Below are 26531 nucleotides of genomic sequence, written 5' to 3' on the forward strand. Positions count from 1 at the left end.
TACCAAACCTGAGACCCTTCATATAGCATGAGATGTGATATCCAACTCCTTCCCATTACAATCCTGAGACCCTTCCTATAGCATGAGATGTGATGTCTCAATGCTTCTAATACCAAACCTGAGATCCTTCCTATAACATGAGATGTGATATCCAACTCCTTCCATTCCAATCCCGAGACCCTTCCTATAGCATAAGATGTGATATCTCAATGCTTCTAATATCAAACTTGAGACCCTCCCTATAGCATGAGATGTGATATCCAATTCCTTCCCATTCCAATCCTGAGACACTTCCGATAGCATGAGATGTGATATCTCAATGCTTCTAATACCAAACCTGAGACTCTTCCTATAACATGAGATGGGATATCCAACTCCTTCCGATTCCAATCCTGAGACCCTTCCAAAAGCAGAGATGTGATATCTCAATGCTTATACCAAACCTGAGACCCTTCCTATGGCATGAGATGTCATATACATATCCTTCCCATTCCAATCCTGAGACCCTTCCTATAGCATGAGATGTGATATCTCAATGCTTATACCAAACCTGAGACCCATCCTATAGCATGAGATGTGATATCCAAGTCCTTCCCATTTTAATCCTGAGACCCTTCCTATAGCATGAGATGTGCTATCTCAATGCTTCTAATACCAAACCTGAGACCCTTCCTATAACATGAATTCTGATATCCAAGTCCTTCCCATTCCAATCCTGAGACCCTTCCATTAGCAGAGATGTGATATCTAATGCTTCTAATATCAAACCTGAGACCTGTCCTATAACATGAGATGGGATATCCAACTCCTTCCCGTTCCAAACCTGATACCCTTCCTATAGCATGAGATGTGATATCCAATTCCTTCCCATCCCAATCCTGAGACACCTCCGATAGCAGAGATGTGATATCTCAATGCTTATAACAAACCTGAGACTCTTCCTATAACATGAGATGTGATATCCAACTCCTTCCCATTCCAACCTGAGACACTTCCTATAGCATGAGAAGGGATATCCAACTCCTTCCCAATCCAATCCTGAGACCCTTCCGATAGCAGAGATGTGATATCTCAATGCTTATACCAATCCTGAGACCCTTCCTATGGCATGAGATGTGATATCCAACTCCTTCCCAATCCAATCCTGAGACCCTTCCGATAGCAGAGACGTGATATCTCAATGCTTCTACCAAACCTGAGACCCTTCCTTTAGCATGAGATGTGATATCCAAATCCTTCACATTCCAATCCTGAGACCCTTCCTATAGCATGAGATGTGATATCTCAATGCTTCTAATACCAAACCTGAGATCCTTCCTATAACATGAGATGTGATATCCAATTCCTTCCCATTCCAAACCTGAGACCCTTCCTATTGGATGAGATGTGATATCCAACTCCTTCCCATTCCAACCCTGAGACCCTTCCTATAGCATGAGATGTGATGTCTCAATGCTTCTAATACCAAACCTGAGATCCTTCCTATAACATGAGATGTGATATCCAACTCCTTCCATTCCAATCCTGAGACCCGTCCTATAGCATGAGATGTGATATCTCAATGCTTATACCAAACCTGAGACCCTTCCTATAGCATGAGATGTGATATCCAACTGCTTCCCATTCCAATCCTGAGACCCTTCCTATAGCATGAGATGTGATATCTCAATGTTTCTAATACCAAACCTGAGATACTTCCTCTAACATGAAATGTGATATCCAACTCCTTCCCTTTCCAAACCTAAGAGCCTATCTATAGCATGAGATGTGATATCCAAGTCCTTCCCATCCCAACCCTTAGACCCTTCCTACAGCATGCAATATGATATCTCAATGATTCTAATAACAAACCTGAGACCCGTCCTATAACATGAGATGGGATATCCAACTCCTTCCCATTCCAATCCTGAGACACTTCCGATAGCAGAGATGTGATATCTCAATGCTTATACCAAACCTGAGACCCTTCCTATAACATGAGATGTGATATCCAAATCCTTCCCGTTCCAAACCTGAGACCCTTCCTTTAGCATGAGATGTGATATCCAGAACCTTCCCATTCCAATCCTGAGACACTTCCTATAGCATGAGATGTGATATCTCAATGCTTCTAATATCAAAACTGAGACCCTCCCTATAGCATGATATGTGATATCTAAGTCCTTCCCATTCCAATCCTGAGACCCTCCCTATAGCATGAGATGTGATATCCAACTCATTCCCATTCCAATCCTGAGACCCTTCCTATAGCATGAGATATGATATCTCAATACTTCTAATACCAAACGTGAGATCCTTCCGATAACATGAGATGTGATATCCAAATCCTTCCCCTTCCAATCCTGAGACCCTCCCTTTAGCATGAGATGTGATATCCAACTCCTTCCTATTCCAATCCTGAGACTCTTCTGATAGCATGAGATGTGATATCTCAATGCTTCTAATACCAAACCTGAGATCCTTCCGATAGCATGAGATGTGATATCTCAATGCTTCTAATACCAAACCTGAGATCCTTCCTATAACATGAGATGTGATATCCAAATCCTTCCCCTTCCAAACCTGAGACCCTCCCTTTAGCATGAGATGTGATATCCAACTCCTTCCCATTCCATTCCTGAGACCCTTCTGATAGCATGAGATGTGATATCTCAATGCCTCTAATACCAAACCTGAGATCCTACCTCTAACATGAAATGTGATATCCAACTCTTTCCCCTTCCAAACCTGAGAGCCTTCCTATAGCATGAGATGTGATATCCAAGTCCTTCCCATTCCAATCCTGAGACCCTTCCTATAGCTTGAGATGTGATATCCAACTCCTTCCCATTCCAATTCTGAGACCCTTCCTATACTATGAGACTTGATATCTCAATGCTTCTAATACAAACGTGAGACCCGTAATATAACATGAGATGTGATATCCAAATCCTTCCCCTTCCAAACCTTAGACCCTTCCTTTATCATGAGATGTGATATCCAACTCCTTCCCATTCCAATCCTGAGACCCTTCGGATATCATGAGATGTGATATCTCAAAGCTTCTAATATCAAACTTGAGACCCTCCCTATAGCATGAGATGTGATATCCAAGTCCTTCCCATTCCAATCCTGAGACCCTTCCTATAGCATGAGATGTGATATCTCAATGCTTCTAATACCAAACCTGAGAACCTTCCTATAACATGAGATGGGAATATCCAACTCCTTCCCATTCCAATCCTGAGACCCTTCCGATAGCAGAGATGTGATATCTCAATGCTTATACCAAACCTGAGTCCTTCCTATAACATGAGATGTGATATCCAACTCCTTCCCATTCCAATCCTGAGACACTTCCTATAGCATGAGATGTGATATCTCACTGCTTATACCAAACCTGAGACCCTTCCCATAGCATGAGATGTGATATCCAACTCCTTCCCATTCCAATCCTCAGACCCTTCCTATAGCATGAGATGTGATATCTCAATGCTTCTAATATCAAACTTGAGACCCTACCTATAGCATGAGATGTGATATCCAAGTCCTTCCCATTACAATCCTGAGACACTTCCTATAGCATGAGATGTGATATCTCACTGCTTATACCAAACCTGAGACCCTTCCCATAGCATGAGATGTGATATCCAACTCCTTCCCATTCCAATCCTCAGACCCTTCCTATAGCATGAGATGTGATATCTCAATGCTTCTAATATCAAACTTGAGACCCTACCTATAGCATGAGATGTGATATCCAAGTCCTTCCCATTACAATCCTGAGACCCTTCCAATAGCAGAGATGTGATATCTAATGCTTCTAATATCAAACCTGAGACCTGTCCTATAACATGAGATGGGATATCCAACTCCTTCCCGTTCCAAACCTGATACCCTTCCTATAGCATGAGATGTGATATCCAATTCCTTCCCATCCCAATCCTGAGACACCTCCGATAGCAGAGATGTGATATCTCAATGCTTATAACAAACCTGAGACTCTTCCTATAACATGAGATGTGATATCCAACTCCTTCCCATTCCAACCTGAGACACTTCCTATAGCATGAGAAGGGATATCCAACTCCTTCCCAATCCAATCCTGAGACCCTTCCGATAGCAGAGATGTGATATCTCAATGCGTATACCAATCCTGAGACCCTTCCTATGGCATGAGATGTGATATCCAACTCCTTCCCAATCCAATCCTGAGACCCTTCCGATAGCAGAGACGTGATATCTCAATGCTTCTACCAAACCTGAGACCCTTCCTTTAGCATGAGATGTGATATCCAAATCCTTCACATTCCAATCCTGAGACCCTTCCTATAGCATGAGATGTGATATCTCAATGCTTCTACCAAACCTGAGATCCTTCCTATAACATGAGATGTGATATCCAATTCCTTCCCATTCCAAACCTGAGACCCTTCCTATTGGATGAGATGTGATATCCAACTCCTTCCCATTCCAACCCTGAGACCCTTCCTATAGCATGAGATGTGATGTCTCAATGCTTCTAATACCAAACCTGAGATCCTTCCTATAACATGAGATGTGATATCCAACTCCTTCCATTCCAATCCTGAGACCCGTCCTATAGCATGAGATGTGATATCTCAATGCTTATACCAAACCTGAGACCCTTCCTATAGCATGAGATGTGATATCCAACTGCTTCCCATTCCAATCCTGAGACCCTTCCTATAGCATGAGATGTGATATCTCAATGTTTCTAATACCAAACCTGAGATCCTTCCTCTAACATGAAATGTGATATCCAACTCCTTCCCTTTCCAAACCTAAGAGCCTATCTATAGCATGAGATGTGATATCCAAGTCCTTCCCATCCCAACCCTTAGACCCTTCCTACAGCATGCAATATGATATCTCAATGATTCTAATAACAAACCTGAGACCCGTCCTATAACATGAGATGGGATATCCAACTCCTTCCCATTCCAATCCTGAGACACTTCCGATAGCAGAGATGTGATATCTCAATGCTTATACCAAACCTGAGACCCTTCCTATAACATGAGATGTGATATCCAAATCCTTCCCGTTCCAAACCTGAGACCCTTCCTTTAGCATGAGATGTGATATCCAGAACCTTCCCATTCCAATCCTGAGACACTTCCTATAGCATGAGATGTGATATCTCAATGCTTCTAATATCAAAACTGAGACCCTCCCTATAGCATGATATGTGATATCTAAGTCCTTCCCATTCCAATCCTGAGACCCTCCCTATAGCATGAGATGTGATATCCAACTCCTTCCCATTCCAATCCTGAGACCCTTCCTATAGCATGAGATATGATATCTCAATACTTCTAATACCAAACGTGAGATCCTTCCGATAACATGAGATGTGATATCCAAATCCTTCCCCTTCCAATCCTGAGACCCTCCCTTTAGCATGAGATGTGATATCCAACTCCTTCCTATTCCAATCCTGAGACTCTTCTGATAGCATGAGATGTGATATCTCAATGCTTCTAATACCAAACCTGAGATCCTTCCGATAGCATGAGATGTGATATCTCAATGCTTCTAATACCAAACCTGAGATCCTTCCTATAACATGAGATGTGATATCCAAATCCTTCCCCTTCCAAACCTGAGACCCTCCCTTTAGCATGAGATGTGATATCCAACTCCTTCCCATTCCATTCCTGAGACCCTTCTGATAGCATGAGATGTGATATCTCAATGCCTCTAATACCAAACCTGAGATCCTACCTCTAACATGAAATGTGATATCCAACTCTTTCCCCTTCCAAACCTGAGAGCCTTCCTATAGCATGAGATGTGATATCCAAGTCCTTCCCATTCCAATCCTGAGACCCTTCCTATAGCTTGAGATGTGATATCCAACTCCTTCCCATTCCAATTCTGAGACCCTTCCTATACTATGAGACTTGATATCTCAATGCTTCTAATACAAACGTGAGACCCGTAATATAACATGAGATGTGATATCCAAATCCTTCCCCTTCCAAACCTTAGACCCTTCCTTTATCATGAGATGTGATATCCAACTCCTTCCCATTCCAATCCTGAGACCCTTCGGATATCATGAGATGTGATATCTCAAAGCTTCTAATATCAAACTTGAGACCCTCCCTATAGCATGAGATGTGATATCCAAGTCCTTCCAATTCCAATCCTGAGACCCTTCCTATAGCATGAGATGTGATATCTCAATGCTTCTAATACCAAACCTGAGAACCTTCCTATAACATGAGATGGGAATATCCAACTCCTTCCCATTCCAATCCTGAGACCCTTCCGATAGCAGAGATGTGATATCTCAATGCTTATACCAAACCTGAGATCCTTCCTATCACATGAGATGTGATATCCAACTCCTTCCCATTCCAATCCTGAGACACTTCCTATAGCATGAGATGTGATATCTCACTGCTTATACCAAACCTGAGACCCTTCCCATAGCATGAGATGTGATATCCAACTCCTTCCCATTCCAATCCTCAGACCCTTCCTATAGCATGAGATGTGATATCTCAATGCTTCTAATATCAAACTTGAGACCCTACCTATAGCATGAGATGTGATATCCAAGTCCTTCCCATTACAATCCTGAGACACTTCCTATAGCATGAGATGTGATATCCAACTCCTTCCCATTCCAATCCTGAGACCCTTCCTATAGCATGAGATATGATATCTCAATACTTCTAATACCAAACGTGAGATCCTTCCGATAACATGAGATGTGATATCCAAATCCTTCCCCTTCCAAACCTGAGACGCTCCCTTTAGCATGAGATGTGATATCCAACTCCTTCCCATTCCAATCCTGAGACCCTTATGATAGCATGAGATGTGATATCTCAATGCTTCTAATACCAAACCTGAGATCCTTCCGATAGCATGAGATGTGATATCTCAATGCTTCTAATACCAAACCTGAGATCCTTCCTATAACATGAGATGTGATATCCAAATCCTTCCCCTTCCAAACCTGAGACCCTCCCTTTAGCATGAGATGTGATATCCAACTCCTTCCCATTCCATTCCCGAGACCCTTCTGATAGCATGAGATGTGATATCTCAATGCCTCTAATACCAAACCTGAGATCCTACCTCTAACATGAAATGTGATATCCAACTCTTTCCCCTTCCAAACCTGAGAGCCTTCCTATAGCATGAGATGTGATATCCAAGTCCTTCCCATTCCAATCCTGAGACCCTTCCTATAGCTTGAGATGTGATATCCAACTCCTTCCCATTCCAATTCTGAGACCCTTCCTATACTCTGAGACTTGATATCTCAATGCTTCTAATACCAAACCTGAGACCCGTAATATAACATGAGATGTGATATCCAAATCCTTCCCCTTCCAAACCTTAGACCCTTCCTTTATCATGAGATGTGATATCCAACTCCTTCCCATTCCAATCCTGAGACCCTTCCGATATCATGAGATGTGATGTCTCAAAGCTTCTAATATCAAACTTGAGACCCTCCCTATAGCATGAGATGTGATATCCAAGTCCTTCCCATTCCAATCCTGAGACCCTTCCTATAGCATGAGATGTGATATCTCAATGCTTCTAATACCAAACCTGAGACCCTTCCTATTACATGAGATGGGAATATCCAACTCCTTCCCATTCCAATCCTGAGACCCTTCCGATAGCAGAGATGCGATATCTCAATGCTTATACCAAACCTGAGACCCTTCGTATGGCATGAGATGTGATATCCAACTCCTTGCCATTCAAATCCTGAGACCCTTCCTATAGCATGAGAAGGGATATCCAACTCCTTCCCAATCCTATCCTGAGACCCTTCCGATAGCAGAGACGTGATATCTCAATGCTTCTACCAAACCTGAGACCCTTCCTTTAGCATGAGATGTGATATCCAAATCCTTCACATTCCAATCCTGAGACCCTTCCTATAGCATGAGATGTGATATCTCAATGCTTCTAATACCAAACCTGAGATCCTTCCTATAACATGAGATGTGATATCCAATTCCTTCCCATTCCAAACCTGAGACCCTTCCTATTGGATGAGTTGTGATATCCAACTCCTTCCCATTCCAACCCTGAGACCCTTCCTATAGCATGAGATGTGATGTCTCAATGATTCTAATACCAAACCTGAGATCCTTCCTATAACATAAGATGTGATATCCAACTCCTTCCATTCCAATCCTGAGACCCGTCCTATAGCATGAGATGTGATATCTCAATGCTTATACCAAACCTGAGACCCTTCCTATAGCATGAGATGTGATATCCAACTACTTCCCATTCCAATCCTGAGACCCTTCCTATAGCATGAGATGTGATATCTCAATGCTTCTAATACCAAACCTGAGATCCTTCCTCTAACATGAAATGTGATATAAAACTCCTTCCCTTTCCAAACCTAAGAGCCTATCTATAGCATGAGATGTGATAATATCCATGTCCTTCCTATTCCAATCCTTAGACCCTTCCTACAGCATGCAATATGATATCTCAATGATTCTAATAACAAACCTGAGACCCGTCCTATAGCATGAGATATGATATCCAAGTCCTTCCCATTCCAATCCTGAGACCCTTCCTATAACATGAAATGTGATATCCAACTCCTTCCCATTCCAACCTGAGACCCTTCCTATAGCATGAGATGGGATATCCAACTTCTTCAAAATCCAATACTGATACCCTTCCGATAGCATGAGATGTGATATCCCAATGCTTCTACCAAACCTGAGACCCATACTATGGCATGAGATGTGATATCAAACTCCTTCCCATTCCAATCCTGAGACCCTTCCTATAGCTTGAGGTGTGATATCCAACTCCTTCCCATTCCAATTCTGAGACCCTTCTTATACCATGAGAATTGATATCTCAATGCTTCTAATACCAAACCTGAGACCCGTCCTATAACATGAGATGTGATATCCAAATCCTTCCCCTTCCAAACCTTAGACCCTTCCTTTATCATGAGATGTGATATCCAACTCCTTCCCATTCCAATCCTGAGACCCTTCCGATATCATGAGATTTGTTATCTCAATGCTTCTAATATCAAACTTGAGACCCTCCCTATAGCATGAGATGTGACATCCAAGTCCTTCCCATTGCAATCCTGAGACCCTTCCCATAGCATGAGATGTGATATCTCTATGCTTCTAATACCAAACCTGAGACCCTTCCTATAACATGAGATGGGAGATCCAACTCCTTCCCATTCCAATCCTGAGACCTTTCCGATAGCAGAGATGTGATATCTCAATGCTTATACCAAACCTGAGACCCTTCCTATGGCCTGAGATGTCATATACAACTCCTTCCCATTCCAATCCTGAGACCCTTCCTTTAGCATGAGATGTGATATTTCAATGCTTATACCAAATCTGAGACCCTTCCTATAGCATGAGATGTGATATCCAATTCCTTCCCATTCCAATCATGAGACCCTTCCTATAGCATGAGATGTGATATCTCAATGCTTATACCAAACCTGAGAGCCTACCTATAGCATGAGATGTGATATCCAAGTCCATCCCATTCCAATCCTTAGACCCTTCCTACAGCATGCGATGTGATATCTCAATGATTCTAATACCAAACCAGAGACTCTTCCTATAACATGAGATGGGATATCCAACTCCTTCCCATTCCAATCCTGAGCCGCTTCAGATAGCAGAGATGTGATATCTCAATGCTTATACCAAACCTGAGACCCTTCCTATAACATGAGATGTGATATCCAACTCCTTCCCGTTCCAAACCTGAGACACTAACTATAGCATATGTGATATCCAACTCCTTCCCATTCCAAACATGAGACCCTTCCTATAGCAAGAAAGTAATATCCAACTCCTACCCATTCCAATCCTGAGACCCTTCCTATAGCAAGAGATGTGATATCCAAATCCTTCCCATTCCAATCCTGAGACCCTTCCCATAACATGAGATGTGATATCCAACTCCTTCCCATTCCAACCTGAGACACTTCCTATAGCATGAGAAGGGATATCCAACTCCTTCCCAATCCAATCCTGAGACCCTTCCGATAGCAGAGATGTGATATCTCAATGCTTATAGCAAACCTGAGACCCTTCCTATGGCATGAGATGTGATATCCAACTCCTTGCCATTCAAATCCTGAGACCCTTCCTATAGCATGAGAAGGGATATCCAACTCCTTCCCAATCCAATCCTGAGACCCTTCCGATAGCAGCGACGTGATATCTCAATGCTTCTACCAAACCTGAGACCCTTCCTTTAGCATGAGATGTGATATCCAAATCCTTCACATTCCAATCCTGAGACCCTTCCTTTAGCATGAGATGTGATATCCAACTCCTTCCCATTCCAACCTGAGACACTTCCTATAGCATGAGAAGGGATATCCAACTCCTTCCCAATCCAATCCTGAGACCCTTCCGATAGCAGAGATGTGATATCTCAATGCTTTTACCAAACCTGAGACCCTTCCTATGGCATGAGATGTGATATCCAACTCCTTGCCATTCAAATCCTGAGACCCTTCCTATAGCATGAAAAGGAATATCCAACTCCTTCCCAATCCAATCCTGAGACCCTTCCGATAGCAGAGACGTGAAATCTCAATGCTTCTACCAAACCTGAGACCCTTCCTTTAGCATGAGATGTGATATCCAATTCCTTCACATTCCAATCCTGAGACCCTTCCTATAGCATGAGATTTGATATCTCAATGCTTCTAATACCAAACGTGAGATCCTTCCTATAACATGAGATGTGATATCCAAATCCTTCCCCTTCCAAACCTGAGACCCTCCCTTTAGCATGAAATGTGATATCCAACTCCTTCCTATTCCAATCCTGAGACTCTTCTGATAGCATGAGATGTGATATCTCAATGCTTCTAATACCAAACCTGAGATCCTTCCGATAGCATGAGATGTGATATCTCAATGCTTCTAATACCAAACCTGAGATCCTTCCTATAACATGAGATTTGATATCCAAATCCTTCCCCTTCCAAACCTGAGACCCTCCCTTTAGCATTAGATGTGATATCTAACTCCTTCCCATTCCATTCCTGAGACCCTTCTGATAGCATGAGATGTGATATCTCAATGCCTCTAATACCAAACCTGAGATCCTACCTCTAACATGAAATGAGATATCCAACTCTTTCCCCTTCCAAACCTGAGAGCCTTCCTATAACATGAGATGTGATATCCAAGTCCATCCCATTCCAATCCTTAGACCCTTCCTACAGCATGCAATGTGATATCTCAATGATTCTAATACCAAACCAGAGACTCTTCCTATAACATGAGATGGGATATCCAACTCCTTCCCATTCCAATTCTGAGACCCTTCCTATACTATGAGACTTGATATCTCAATGCTTCTAATACCAAACCTGAGACCCGTAATATAACATGAGATGTGATATCCAAATCCTTCCCCTTCCAAACCTTAGACCCTTCCTTTATCATGAGATGTGATATCCAACTCCTTCCCATTCCAATCCTGAGACCCTTCCGATATCATGAGATGTGATATCTCAAAGCTTCTAATATCAAACTTGAGACCCTCCCTATAGCATGAGATGTGATATCCAAGTCCTTCCCATTCCAATCCTGAGACCCTTCCTATAGCGTGAGATGTGATATCTCAATGCTTCTAATACCAAACCTGAGACCCTTCCTATAACATGAGATGGGAATATCCAACTCCTTCCCATTCCAATCTTGAGACCCTTCCGATAGCAGAGATGTGATATCTCAATGCTTATACCAAACCTGAGATCCTTCCTATAACATGAGATGTGATATCCAACTCCTTCCCATTCCAATCCTGAGACACTTCCTATAGCATGAGATGTGATATCTCACTGCTTATACCAAACCTGAGACCCTTCCCATAGCAGGAGATGTGATATCCAACTCCTTCCCATTCCAATCCTCAGACCCTTCCTATAGCATGAGATGTGATATCTCAATGCTTCTAATGTCAAACTTGAGACCCTACCTATAGCATGAGATGTGATATCCAAGTCCTTCCCATTCCAATCCTGAGACACTTCCTATAGCATGAGATGTGATATCTCAATGCTTCTAATACCAAACCTGAGACTCTTCCTATAACATGAGATGGGATATCCAACTCCTTCCCATTCCAATCCTGAGACCCTTTTGATAGCAGAGATGTGATATCTCAATGTTTATACCAAACCTGAGACCCTTCCTACGGCATGAGATGTCATATTCAACTCCTTCCCATTCCAATCCTGAGACCCTTCCTATAGCATGAGATTTGATATCCAACTCCTTCCCATTCCAATCCTGAGACCCTTCCTATAGCATGAGATTTGATGTCTCAATGCTTCTAATACCAAACCTGAGATCCTTCCTATGACATGAGATGTGATATCCAACTCCTTCCATTCCAATCCTGAGACCCTTCCTATAGCATGAGATGTGATATCTCAATGCTTATACCAAACCTGAGACCCTTCCTATAGCATGAGATGTGATATCCAACTCCTTCCCATTCCAATCATGAGACCCTTCCTATAGCATGAGATGTGATATCTCAATGCTTCTAATACCAAACCTGAGATCCTTCCTCTAACATGAAATGTGAGATCCAACTCCTTCCCTTTCCAAACCTAAGAGCCTATCTATAGCATGAGATGTGATATCCAAGTCCTTCACATTCCAACCCTTAGACCCTTCCTACAGCATGCAATATGATATCTCAATGATTCTAATAACAAACCTGAGACCCGTCCTATAACATGAGATGGGATATCCAACTCCTTCCCATTCCAATCCTGAGACACTTCCGATAGCAGAGATGTGATATCTCAATGTTTATACCAAACCTGAGACCCTTCCTATAACATGAGATGTGATATCCAACTCCTTCCCGTTCCAAACCTGAGACCCTTCCTTTAGCATGAGATGTGATATCCAGCTCCTTCCCATTCCAATCCTGAGACACTTCCGATAGCATGAGATGTGATATCTCAATGCTTCTAATATCAAAACTGAGACCCTCCCTATAGCATGATATGTGATATCTAAGTCCTTCCCATTCCAATCCTGAGACCCTTCCTATAGCATGAGATGTGATATCTCAATGCTTCTACCAAACCTGAGACCCTTCCTTTAGCATGAGATGTGATATCCAACTCCTTCCCATTCCAATCCTGAGACCCTTCCTATAGCATGAGATGTGATATCTCAATACTTCTAATACCAAACCTGAGATCCATCCTATAACATGAGATGTGATATCCAACTCCTTCCCTTTCCAAACCTGAGAGCCGTTCTATAGCATGAGATGTGATATCCAGGTCCTTCCCATTCCAATCCTTAGACCCTTCCTACAGCATGCAATATGATATCTCAATGATTCTAATAACAAACCTGAGACCCGTCCTATAGCATGAGATATGATATCCAAGTCCTTCCCATTCCAATCCTGAGACCCTTCCTATAACATGAAATGTGATATCCAACTCCTTCCCATTCCAACCTGAGACCCTTCCTATAGCATGAGATGGGATATCCAACTTCTTCCAAATCCAATACTGATACCCTTCCGATAGCATGAGATGTGATATCCCAATGCTTCTACCAAACCTGAGACCCATACTATGGCATGAGATGTGATATCAAACTCCTTCCCATTCCAATCCTGAGACCCTTCCTATAGCTTGAGGTGTGATATCCAACTCCTTCCCATTCCAATTCTGAGACCCTTCTTATACCATGAGACTTGATATCTCAATGCTTCTAATATTAAACCTGAGACCCGTCCTATAACATGAGATGTGATATCCAAATCCTTCCCCTTCCAAACCTTAGACCCTTCCTTTATCATGAGATGTGATATCCAACTCCTTCCCATTCCAATCCTGAGACCCTTCCGATATCATGAGATTTGTTATCTCAATGCTTCTAATATCAAACTTGAGACCCTCCCTATAGCATGAGATGTGACATCCAAGTCCTTCCCATTCCAATCCTGAGACCCTTCCTATAGCATGAGATGTGATATCTCTATGCTTCTAATACCAAACCTGAGACCCTTCCTATAACATGAGATGGGATATCCAACTCCTTCCCATTCCAATCCTGAGACCTTTCCGATAGCAGAGATGTGATATCTCAATGCTTATACCAAACCTGAGAACCTTCCTATGGCCTGAGATGTCATATACAACTCCTTCCCATTCCAATCCTGAGACCCTTCCTTTAGCATCAGATGTGATATCTCAATGCTTATACCAAATCTGAGACCCTTCCTATAGCATGAGATGTGATATCCAATTCCTTCCCATTCCAATCCTGAGACCCTTCCTATAGCATGAGATGTGATATCTCAATGCTTATACCAAATCTGAGACCCTTCCTATAGCATGAGATGTGATATCCAAGTCCATCCCATTCCCATCCTTAGACCCTTCCTACAGCATGCGATGTGATATCTCAATGATTCTAATACCAAACCAGAGACTCTTCCTATAACATGAGATGGGATATCCAACTCCTTCCCATTCCAATCCTGAGCCGCTTCCGATAGCAGAGATGTGATATCTCAATGCTTATACCAAACCTGAGACCCTTCCTATAACATGAGATGTGATATCCAACTCCTTCCCGTTCCAAACCTGAGACACTAACTATAGCATATGTGATATCCAACTCCTTCCCATTCCAAACATGAGGCCCTTCCTATAGCAAGAAAGTAATATCCAACTCCTACCCATTCCAATCCTGAGACCCTTCCTATAGCAAGAGATGTGATATCCAAATCCTTCCCATTCCAATCCTGAGACCCTTCCTATAACATGAGATGTGATATCCAACTCCTTCCCATTCCAATCCTGAGACACTTCCTATAGCATGAGATGTGATATCTCAATGCTTCTAATACCAAACCTGAGACTCTTCCTATAACATGAGATGGGATATCCAACTCCTTCCCATTCCAATCCTGAGACCCTTTTGATAGCAGAGATGTGATATCTCAATGTTTATACCAAACCTGAGACCCTTCCTACGGCATGAGATGTCATATTCAACTCCTTCCCATTCCAATCCTGAGACGCTTCCTATAGCATGAGATTTGATATCCAGCTCCTTCCCATTCCAATCCTGAGACCCTTCCTATAGCATGAGATGTGATGTCTCAATGCTTCTAATACCAAACCTGAGATCCTTCCTATAACATGAGATGTGATATCCAACTCCTTCCATTCCAATCCTGAGACCCTTCCTATAGCATGAGATGTGATATCTCAATGCTTATACCAAACCTGAGACCCTTCCTATAGCATGAGATGTGATATCCAACTCCTTCCCATTCCAATCCTGAGACCCTTCCTATAGCATGAGATGTGATATCTCAATGCTTCTAATACCAAACCTGAGATCCTTCCTCTAACATGAAATGTTAGATCCAACTCCTTCCCTTTCCAAACCTAAGAGCCTATCTATAGCATGAGATGTGATATCCAAGTCCTTCACATTCCAACCCTTAGACCCTTCCTACAGCATGCAATATGATATCTCAATGATTCTAATAACAAACCTGAGACCCGTCCTATAACATGAGATGGGATATCCAACTCCTTCCCATTCCAATCCTGAGACACTTCCGATAGCAGAGATGTGATATCTCAATGTTTATACAAAACCTGAGACCCTTCCTATAACATGAGATGTGATATCCAACTCCTTCCCGTTCCAAACCTGAGACCCTTCCTTTAGCATGAGATGTGATATCCAGCTCCTTCCCATTCCAATCCTGAGACACTTCTGATTTAATGAGATGTGATATCTCAATGCTTCTAATATCAAAACGGAGACCCTCCCTATAGCATGATATGTGATATCTAAGTCCTTCCCATTCCAATCCTGAGACCCTTCCTATAGCATGAGATGTGATATCTCAATGCTTCTACCAAACCTGAGACCCTTCCTTTAGCATGAGATGTGATATCCAACTCCTTCCCATTCCAATCCTGAGACCCTTCCTATAGCATGAGATGTGATATCTCAATACTTCTAATACCAAACCTGAGATCCTTCCGATAACATGAGATGTGATATCTCAATACTTCTAATACCAAACCTGAGATCCATCCTATAACATGAGATGTGATATCCAACTCCTTCCCTTTCCAAACCTGAGAGCCGTTCTATAGCATGAGATGTGATATCCAGGTCCTTCCCATTCCAATTCTTAGACCCTTCCTACAGCATGCAATATGATATCTCAATGATTCTAATAACAAACCTGAGACCCGTCCTATAGCATGAGATATGATATCCAAGTCCTTCCCATTCCAATCCTGAGACCCTTCCTATAACATGAAATGTGATATCCAACTCCTTCCCATTCCAACCTGAGACCCTTCCTATAGCATGAGATGGGATATCCAACTTCTTCCAAATCCAATACTGATACCCTTCCGATAGCATGAGATGTGATATCCCAATGCTTCTACCAAACCTGAGACCCATACTATGGCATGAGATGTGATATCAAACTCCTTCCCATTCCAATCCTGAGACCCTTCCGATATCATGAGATTTGTTATCTCAATGCTTCTAATATCAAACTTGAGACCCTCCCTATAGCATGAGATGTGACATCCAAGTCCTTCCCATTCCAATCCTGAGACCCTTCCTATAGCATGAGATGTGATATCTCAATGCTTATACCAAACCTGAGACCCTTCCTATAGCATGAGATGTGATATCCAACTCCTTCCCATTCCAATCATGAGACCCTTCCTATAGCATGAGATGTGATATCTCAATGCTTCTAATACCAAACCTGAGATCCTTCCTCTAACATGAAATGTGAGATCCAACTCCTTCCCTTTCCAAACCTAAGAGCCTATCTATAGCATGAGATGTGATATCCAAGTCCTTCACATTCCAACCCTTAGACCCTTCCTACAGCATGCAATATGATATCTCAATGATTCTAATAACAAACCTGAGACCCGTCCTATAACATGAGATGGGATATCCAACTCCTTCCCATTCCAATCCTGAGACACTTCCGATAGCAGAGATGTGATATCTCAATGTTTATACCAAACCTGAGACCCTTCCTATAACATGAGATGTGATATCCAACTCCTTCCCGTTCCAAACCTGAGACCCTTCCTTTAGCATGAGATGTGATATCCAGCTCCTTCCCATTCCAATCCTGAGACACTTCCGATAGCATGAGATGTGATATCTCAATGCTTCTAATATCAAAACTGAGACCCTCCCTATAGCATGATATGTGATATCTAAGTCCTTCCCATTCCAATCCTGAGACCCTTCCTATAGCATGAGATGTGATATCTCAATGCTTCTACCAAACCTGAGACCCTTCCTTTAGCATGAGATGTGATATCCAACTCCTTCCCATTCCAATCCTAAGACCCTTCCTATAGCATGAGATGTGATATCTCAATACTTCTAATACCAAACCTGAGATCCATCCTATAACATGAGATGTGATATCCAACTCCTTCCCTTTCCAAACCTGAGAGCCGTTCTATAGCATGAGATGTGATATCCAGGTCCTTCCCATTCCAATCCTTAGACCCTTCCTACAGCATGCAATATGATATCTCAATGATTCTAATAACAAACCTGAGACCCGTCCTATAGCATGAGATATGATATCCAAGTCCTTCCCATTCCAATCCTGAGACCCTTCCTATAACATGAAATGTGATATCCAACTCCTTCCCATTCCAACCTGAGACCCTTCCTATAGCATGAGATGGGATATCCAACTTCTTCCAAATCCAATACTGATACCCTTCCGATAGCATGAGATGTGATATCCCAATGCTTCTACCAAACCTGAGACCCATACTATGGCATGAGATGTGATATCAAACTCCTTCCCATTCCAATCCTGAGACCCTTCCTATAGCTTGAGGTGTGATATCCAACTCCTTCCCATTCCAATTCTGAGACCCTTCTTATACCATGAGACTTGATATCTCAATGCTTCTAATATTAAACCTGAGACCCGTCCTATAACATGAGATGTGATATCCAAATCCTTCCCCTTCCAAACCTTAGACCCTTCCTTTATCATGAGATGTGATATCCAACTCCTTCCCATTCCAATCCTGAGACCCTTCCGATATCATGAGATTTGTTATCTCAATGCTTCTAATATCAAACTTGAGACCCTCCCTATAGCATGAGATGTGACATCCAAGTCCTTCCCATTCCAATCCTGAGACCCTTCCTATAGCATGAGATGTGATATCTCTATGCTTCTAATACCAAACCTGAGACCCTTCCTATAACATGAGATGGGATATCCAACTCCTTCCCATTCCAATCCTGAGACCTTTCCGATAGCAGAGATGTGATATCTCAATGTTTATACCAAACCTGAGAACCTTCCTATGGCCTGAGATGTCATATACAACTCCTTCCCATTCCAATCCTGAGACCCTTCCTTTAGCATCAGATGTGATATCTCAATGCTTATACCAAATCTGAGACCCTTCCTATAGCATGAGATGTGATATCCAATTCCTTCCCATTCCAATCCTGAGACCCTTCCTATAGCATGAGATGTGATATCTCAATGCTTATACCAAATCTGAGACCCTTCCTATAGCATGAGATGTGATATCCAAGTCCATCCCATTCCCATCCTTAGACCCTTCCTACAGCATGCGATGTGATATCTCAATGATTCTAATACCAAACCAGAGACTCTTCCTATAACATGAGATGGGATATCCAACTCCTTCCCATTCCAATCCTGAGCCGCTTCCGATAGCAGAGATGTGATATCTCAATGCTTATACCAAACCTGAGACCCTTCCTATAACATGAGATGTGATATCCAACTCCTTCCCGTTCCAAACCTGAGACACTAACTATAGCATATGTGATATCCAACTCCTTCCCATTCCAAACATGAGGCCCTTCCTATAGCAAGAAAGTAATATCCAACTCCTACCCATTCCAATCCTGAGACCCTTCCTATAGCAAGAGATGTGATATCCAAATCCTTCCCATTCCAATCCTGAGACCCTTCCTATAACATGAGATGTGATATCCAACTCCTTCCCATTCCAATCCTGAGACACTTCCTATAGCATGAGATGTGATATCTCAATGCTTCTAATACCAAACCTGAGACTCTTCCTATAACATGAGATGGGATATCCAACTCCTTCCCATTCCAATCCTGAGACCCTTTTGATAGCAGGGATGTGATATCTCAATGTTTATACCAAACCTGAGACCCTTCCTACGGCATGAGATGTCATATTCAACTCCTTCCCATTCCAATCCTGAGACGCTTCCTATAGCATGAGATTTGATATCCAGCTCCTTCCCATTCCAATCCTGAGACCCTTCCTATAGCATGAGATGTGATGTCTCAATGCTTCTAATACCAAACCTGAGATCCTTCCTATAACATGAGATGTGATATCCAACTCCTTCCATTCCAATCCTGAGACCCTTCCTATAGCATGAGATGTGATATCTCAATGCTTATACCAAACCTGAGACCCTTCCTATAGCATGAGATGTGATATCCAACTCCTTCCCATTCCAATCCTGAGACCCTTCCTATAGCATGAGATGTGATATCTCAATGCTTCTAATACCAAACCTGAGATCCTTCCTCTAACATGAAATGTTAGATCCAACTCCTTCCCTTTCCAAACCTAAGAGCCTATCTATAGCATGAGATGTGATATCCAAGTCCTTCACATTCCAACCCTTAGACCCTTCCTACAGCATGCAATATGATATCTCAATGATTCTAATAACAAACCTGAGACCCGTCCTATAACATGAGATGGGATATCCAACTCCTTCCCATTCCAATCCTGAGACACTTCCGATAGCAGAGATGTGATATCTCAATGTTTATACAAAACCTGAGACCCTTCCTATAACATGAGATGTGATATCCAACTCCTTCCCGTTCCAAACCTGAGACCCTTCCTTTAGCATGAGATGTGATATCCAGCTCCTTCCCATTCCAATCCTGAGACACTTCTGATTTAATGAGATGTGATATCTCAATGCTTCTAATATCAAAACGGAGACCCTCCCTATAGCATGATATGTGATATCTAAGTCCTTCCCATTCCAATCCTGAGACCCTTCCTATAGCATGAGATGTGATATCTCAATGCTTCTACCAAACCTGAGACCCTTCCTTTAGCATGAGATGTGATATCCAACTCCTTCCCATTCCAATCCTGAGACCCTTCCTATAGCATGAGATGTGATATCTCAATACTTCTAATACCAAACCTGAGATCCTTCCGATAACATGAGATGTGATATCTCAATACTTCTAATACCAAACCTGAGATCCATCCTATAACATGAGATGTGATATCCAACTCCTTCCCTTTCCAAACCTGAGAGCCGTTCTATAGCATGAGATGTGATATCCAGGTCCTTCCCATTCCAATTCTTAGACCCTTCCTACAGCATGCAATATGATATCTCAATGATTCTAATAACAAACCTGAGACCCGTCCTATAGCATGAGATATGATATCCAAGTCCTTCCCATTCCAATCCTGAGACCCTTCCTATAACATGAAATGTAATATCCAACTCCTTCCCATTCCAACCTGAGACCCTTCCTATAGCATGAGATGGGATATCCAACTTCTTCCAAATCCAATACTGATACCCTTCCGATAGCATGAGATGTGATATCCCAATGCTTCTACCAAACCTGAGACCCATACTATGGCATGAGATGTGATATCAAACTCCTTCCCATTCCAATCCTGAGACCCTTCCGATATCATGAGATTTGTTATCTCAATGCTTCTAATATCAAACTTGAGACCCTCCCTATAGCATGAGATGTGACATCCAAGTCCTTCCCATTCCAATCCTGAGACCCTTCCTATAGCATGAGATGTGATATCTCTATGCTTCTAATACCAAACCTGAGACCCTTCCTATAACATGAGATGGGATATCCAACTCCTTCCCATTCCAATCCTGAGACCTTTCCGATAGCAGAGATGTGATATCTCAATGCTTATACCAAACCTGAGAACCTTCCTATGGCCTGAGATGTCATATACAACTCCTTCCCATTCCAATCCTGAGACCCTTCCTTTAGCATGAGATGTGATATCTCAATGCTTATACCAAATCTGAGACCCTTCCTATAGCATGAGATGTGATATCCAATTCCTTCCCATTCCAATCCTGAGACCCTTCCTATAGCATGAGATGTGATATCTCAATGCTTATACCAAACCTGAGAGCCTACCTATAACATGAGATGTGATATCCAAGTCTATCCCATTCCAATCCTTAGACCCTTCCTACAGCATGCGATGTGATATCGCAATAATTCTAATACCAAACCAGAGACTCTTCCTATAACATGAGATGGGATATCCAACTCCTTCCCATTCCAATCCTGAGCCGCTTCAGATAGCAGAGATGTGATATCTCAATGCTTATACCAAACCTGACACCCTTCCTATAACATGAGATGTGATATCCAACTCCTTCCCGTTCCAAACCTGAGACACTAACTATAGCATATGTGATATCCAACTCCTTCCCATTCCAAACATGAGACCCTTCCTATAGCAAGAAAGTAATATCCAACTCCTACCCATTCCAATCCTGAGACCCTTCCTATAGCAAGAGATGTGATATCCAAATCCTTCCCATTCCAATCATGAGACCCTTCCTATAACATGAGATGTGATATCCAACTCCTTCCCATTCCAACCTGAGACACTTCCTATAGCATGAGAAGGGATATCCAACTCCTTCCCAATCCAATCCTGATACCCTTCCGATAGCAGAGATGTGATATCGCAATGCTTATACCAAACCTGAGACCCTTCCTATGGCATGAGATGTGATATCCAACTCCTTGCCATTCAAATCCTGAGACCCTTCCTATAGCATGAGAAGGGATATCCAACTCCTTCCCAATCCAATCCTGAGACCCTTCCGATAGCAGCGACATGATATCTCAATGCTTCTACCAAACCTGAGACCCTTCCTTTAGCATGAGATGTGATATCCAAATCCTTCACATTCCAATCCTGAGACCCTTCCTATAGCATGAGATGTGATATCTCAATGCTTCTAATACCAAACCTGAGATCCTTCCTATAACATGAGATGTGATATCCAATTCCTTCCCATTCCAAACCTGAGACCCTTCCTATTGGATGAGATGTGATATCCAACTCCTTCCCATTCCAACCCTGAGACCCTTCCTATAGCATGAGATTTGATGTCTCAATGCTTCTAATACCAAACCTGAGATCCTTCCTATAACATGAGATGTGATATCCAACTCCTTCCATCCCAATCCTGAGACCCGTCCTATAGCATGAGATGTGATATCTCAAGGCTTATACCAAACCTGAGACCCTTCCTATAGCATGAGATGTGATATCCAACTGCTTCCCATTCCAATCCTGAGACCCTTCCTATAGCATGAGATGTGATATCTCAATGCTTCTAATACCAAACCTGAGATCCTTCCTCTAACATGAAATGTGATATCCAACTCCTTCCCTTTCCAAACCTAAGAGCCTATCTATAGCATGAGATGTGATATCCAAGTCCTTCACATTCCAACACTTAGACCCTTCCTACAGCATGCAATATGATATCTCAATGATTCTAATAACAAACCTGAGACCCGTCCTATAACATGAGATGGGATATCCAACTCCTTCCCATTCCAATCCTGAGACACTTCCGATAGCAGAGATGTGATATCTCAATGCTTATACCAAACCTGAGACCCTTCCTATAACATGAGATGTGATATCCAAATCCTTCCCGTTCCAAACCTGAGACCCTTCCTTTAGCATGAGATGTGATATCCAGCTCCTTCCCATTCCAATCCTGAGACACTTCCGATAGCATGAGATGTGATATCTCAATGCTTCTAATATCAAAACTGAGACCCTCCCTATAGCATGATATGTGATATCTAAGTCCTTCCCATTCCAATCCTGAGACCCTCCCTATAGCATGAGATGTGATATCCAACTCCTTCCCATTCCAATCCTGAGACCCTTCCTATAGCATGAGATATGATATCTCAATACTTCTAATACCAAACGTGAGTTCCTTCCGATAACATGAGATGTGATATCCAAATCCTTCCCCTTCCAAACCTGAGACCCTCCCTTTAGCATGAAATGTGATATCCAACTCCTTCCTATTCCAATCCTGAGACTCTTCTGATAGCATGAGATGTGATATCTCAATGCTTCTAATACCAAACCTGAGATCCTTCCGATAGCATGAGATGTGATATCTCAATGCTTCTAATACCAAACCTGAGATCCTTCCTATAACATGAGATGTGATATCCAAATCCTTCCCCTTCCAAACCTGAGACCCTCCCTTTAGCATGAGATGTGATATCTAACTCCTTCCCATTTTATTCCTGAGACCCTTCTGATAGCATGAGATGTGATATCTCAATGCCTCTAATACCAAACCTGAGATCCTACCTCTAACATGAAATGAGATATCCAACTCTTTCCCCTTCCAAACCAGAGAGCCTTCCTATAGCATGAGATGTGATATCCAAGTCCTTCCCATTCCAATACTGAGACCCTTCCTATAGCTTGAGATGTGATATCCAACTCCTTCCCATTCAATTTCTGAGACCCTTCCTATAGCATGAGATGTGATATCTCAATGCTTATACCAAACCTGAGAGCCTACCTATAACATGAGATGTGATATCCAAGTCCATCCCATTCCAATCCTTAGACCCTTCCTACAGCATGCGATGTGATATCTCAATGATTCTAATACCAAACCAGAGACTCTTCCTATAACATGAGATGGGATATCCAACTCCTTCCCATTCCAATTCTGAGACCCTTCCTATACTATGAGACTTGATATCTCAATGCTTCTAATACCAAACCTGAGACCCGTAATATAACATGTGAGGTGATATCCAAATCCTTCCCCTTCCAAACATTAGACCCTTCCTTTATCATGAGATGTGATATCCAACTCCTTCCCATTCCAATCCTGAGACCCTTCCGATATCATGAGATGTGATATCTCAAAGCTTCTAATATCAAACTTGAGACCCTCCCTATAGCATGAGATGTGATATCCAAGTCCTTCCCATTCCAATCCTGAGACCCTTCCTATAGCATGAGATGTGATATCTCAATGCTTCTAATACCAAACCTGAGACCCTTCCTATAACATGAGATGGGAATATCCAACTCCTTCCCATTCCAATCTTGAGACCCTTCCGATAGCAGAGATGTGATATCTCAATGCTTATACCAAACCTGAGATCCTTCCTATAACATGAGATGTGATATCCAACTCCTTCCCATTCCAATCCTGAGACACTTCCTATAGCATGAGATGTGATATCTCACTGCTTATACCAAACCTGAGACCCTTCCCATAGCAGGAGATGTGATATCCAACTCCTTCCCATTCCAATCCTCAGACCCTTCCTATAGCATGAGATGTGATATCTCAATGCTTCTAATGTCAAACTTGAGACCCTACCTATAGCATGAGATGTGATATCCAAGTCCTTCCCATTCCAATCCCAAGACACTTCCTATAGCATGAGATGTGATATCTCAATGCTTCTAATACCAAACTTGAGACTCTTCCTATAACATGAGATGGGATATCCAACTCCTTCCCATTCCAATCCTGAGACCCTTTTGATAGCAGAGATGTGATATCTCAATGTTTATACCAAACCTGAGACCCTTCCTACGGCATAAGATGTCATATTCAACTCCTTCCCATTCCAATCCTGAGACCCTTCCTATAGCATGAGATTTGATATCCAACTCCTTCCCATTCCAATCCTGAGACCCTTCCTATAGCATGAGATGTGATGTCTCAATGCTTCTAATACCAAACCTGAGATCCTTCCTATAACATGAGATGTGATATCCAACTCCTTCCATTCCAATCCTGAGACCCTTCCTATAGCATGAGATGTGATATATCAATGCTTATACCAAACCTGAGACCCTTCCTATAGCATGAGATGTGATATCCAACTCCTTCCCATTCCAATCCTGAGACCCTTCCTATAGCATGAGATGTGATATCTCAATGCTTCTAATACCAAACCTGAGATCCTTCCTCTAACATGAAATGTGAGATCCAACTCCTTCCCTTTCCAAACCTAAGAGCCTATCTATAGCATGAGATGTGATATCCAAGTCCTTCACATTCCAACCCTTAGACCCTTCCTACAGCATGCAATATGATATCTCAATGATTCCAATAACAAACCTGAGACCCGTCCTATAACATGAGATGGGATATCCAACTCCTTCCCATTCCAATCCTGAGACACTTCCGATAGCAGAGATGTGATATCTCAATGTTTATACCAAACCTGAGACCCTTCCTATAACATGAGATGTTATATCCAACTCCTTCCCGTTCCAAACCTGAGACCCTTCCTTTAGCATGAGATGTGATATCCAGCTCCTTCCCATTCCAATCCTGAGACCCTTCCTATAGCATGAGATGTGATATCTCAATGCTTCTACCAAACCTGAGACCCTTCCTTTAGCATGAGATGTGATATCCAACTCCTTCCCATTCCAATCCTGAGACCCTTCCTATAGCATGAGATGTGATATCTCAATACTTCTAATACCAAACCTGAGATCCTTCCGATAAAATGAGATGTGATATCTCAATACTTCTAATACCAAACCTGAGATCCATACTATAACATGAGATGTGATATCCAACTCCTTCCCTTTCCAAACCTGAGGGCCGTTCTATAGCATGAGATGTGATATCCAGGTCCTTCCCATTCCAATCCTTAGACCCTTCCTACAGCATGCAATATGATATCTCAATGCTTATACCAAACCTGAGAACCTTCCTATGGCCTGAGATGTCATGGCCTGAGATGTCATATACAACTCCTTCCCATTCCAATCCTGAGACCCTTCCTTTAGCATGAGATGTGATATCTCAATGCTTATACCAAATCTGAGACCCTTCCTATAGCATGAGATGTGATATCCAATTCCTTCCCATTCCAATCCTGAGACCCTTCCTATAGCATGAGATGTGATATCTCAATGCTTATACCAAACCTGAGAGCCTACCTATAACATGAGATGTGATATCTTAGTCCATCCCATTCCAATCCTTAGACCCTTCCTACAGCATGCGATGTGATATCTCAATGATTCTAATACCAAACCAGAGACTCTTCCTATAACATGAGATGGGATATCCAACTCCTTCCCATTCCAATCCTGAGCCGCTTCCGATAGCAGAGATGTGATATCTCAATGCTTATACCAAACCTGAGACCATTCCTATAACATGAGATGTGATATCCAACTCCTTCCCGTTCCAAACCTGAGACACTAACTATAGCATATGTGATATCCAACTCCTTCCCATTCCAAACATGAGACCCTTCCTATAGCAAGAAAGTAATATCCAACTCCTACCCATTCCAATCCTGAGACCCTTCCTATAGCAAGAGATGTGATATCC

The sequence above is a fragment of the Ambystoma mexicanum genome, chromosome 1p, assembly GCF_040938575.1.
Source record: "Ambystoma mexicanum isolate Mex_15411 chromosome 1p, UKY_AmexF1_1, whole genome shotgun sequence".
Lineage (NCBI taxonomy): Eukaryota > Metazoa > Chordata > Amphibia > Caudata > Ambystomatidae > Ambystoma > Ambystoma mexicanum.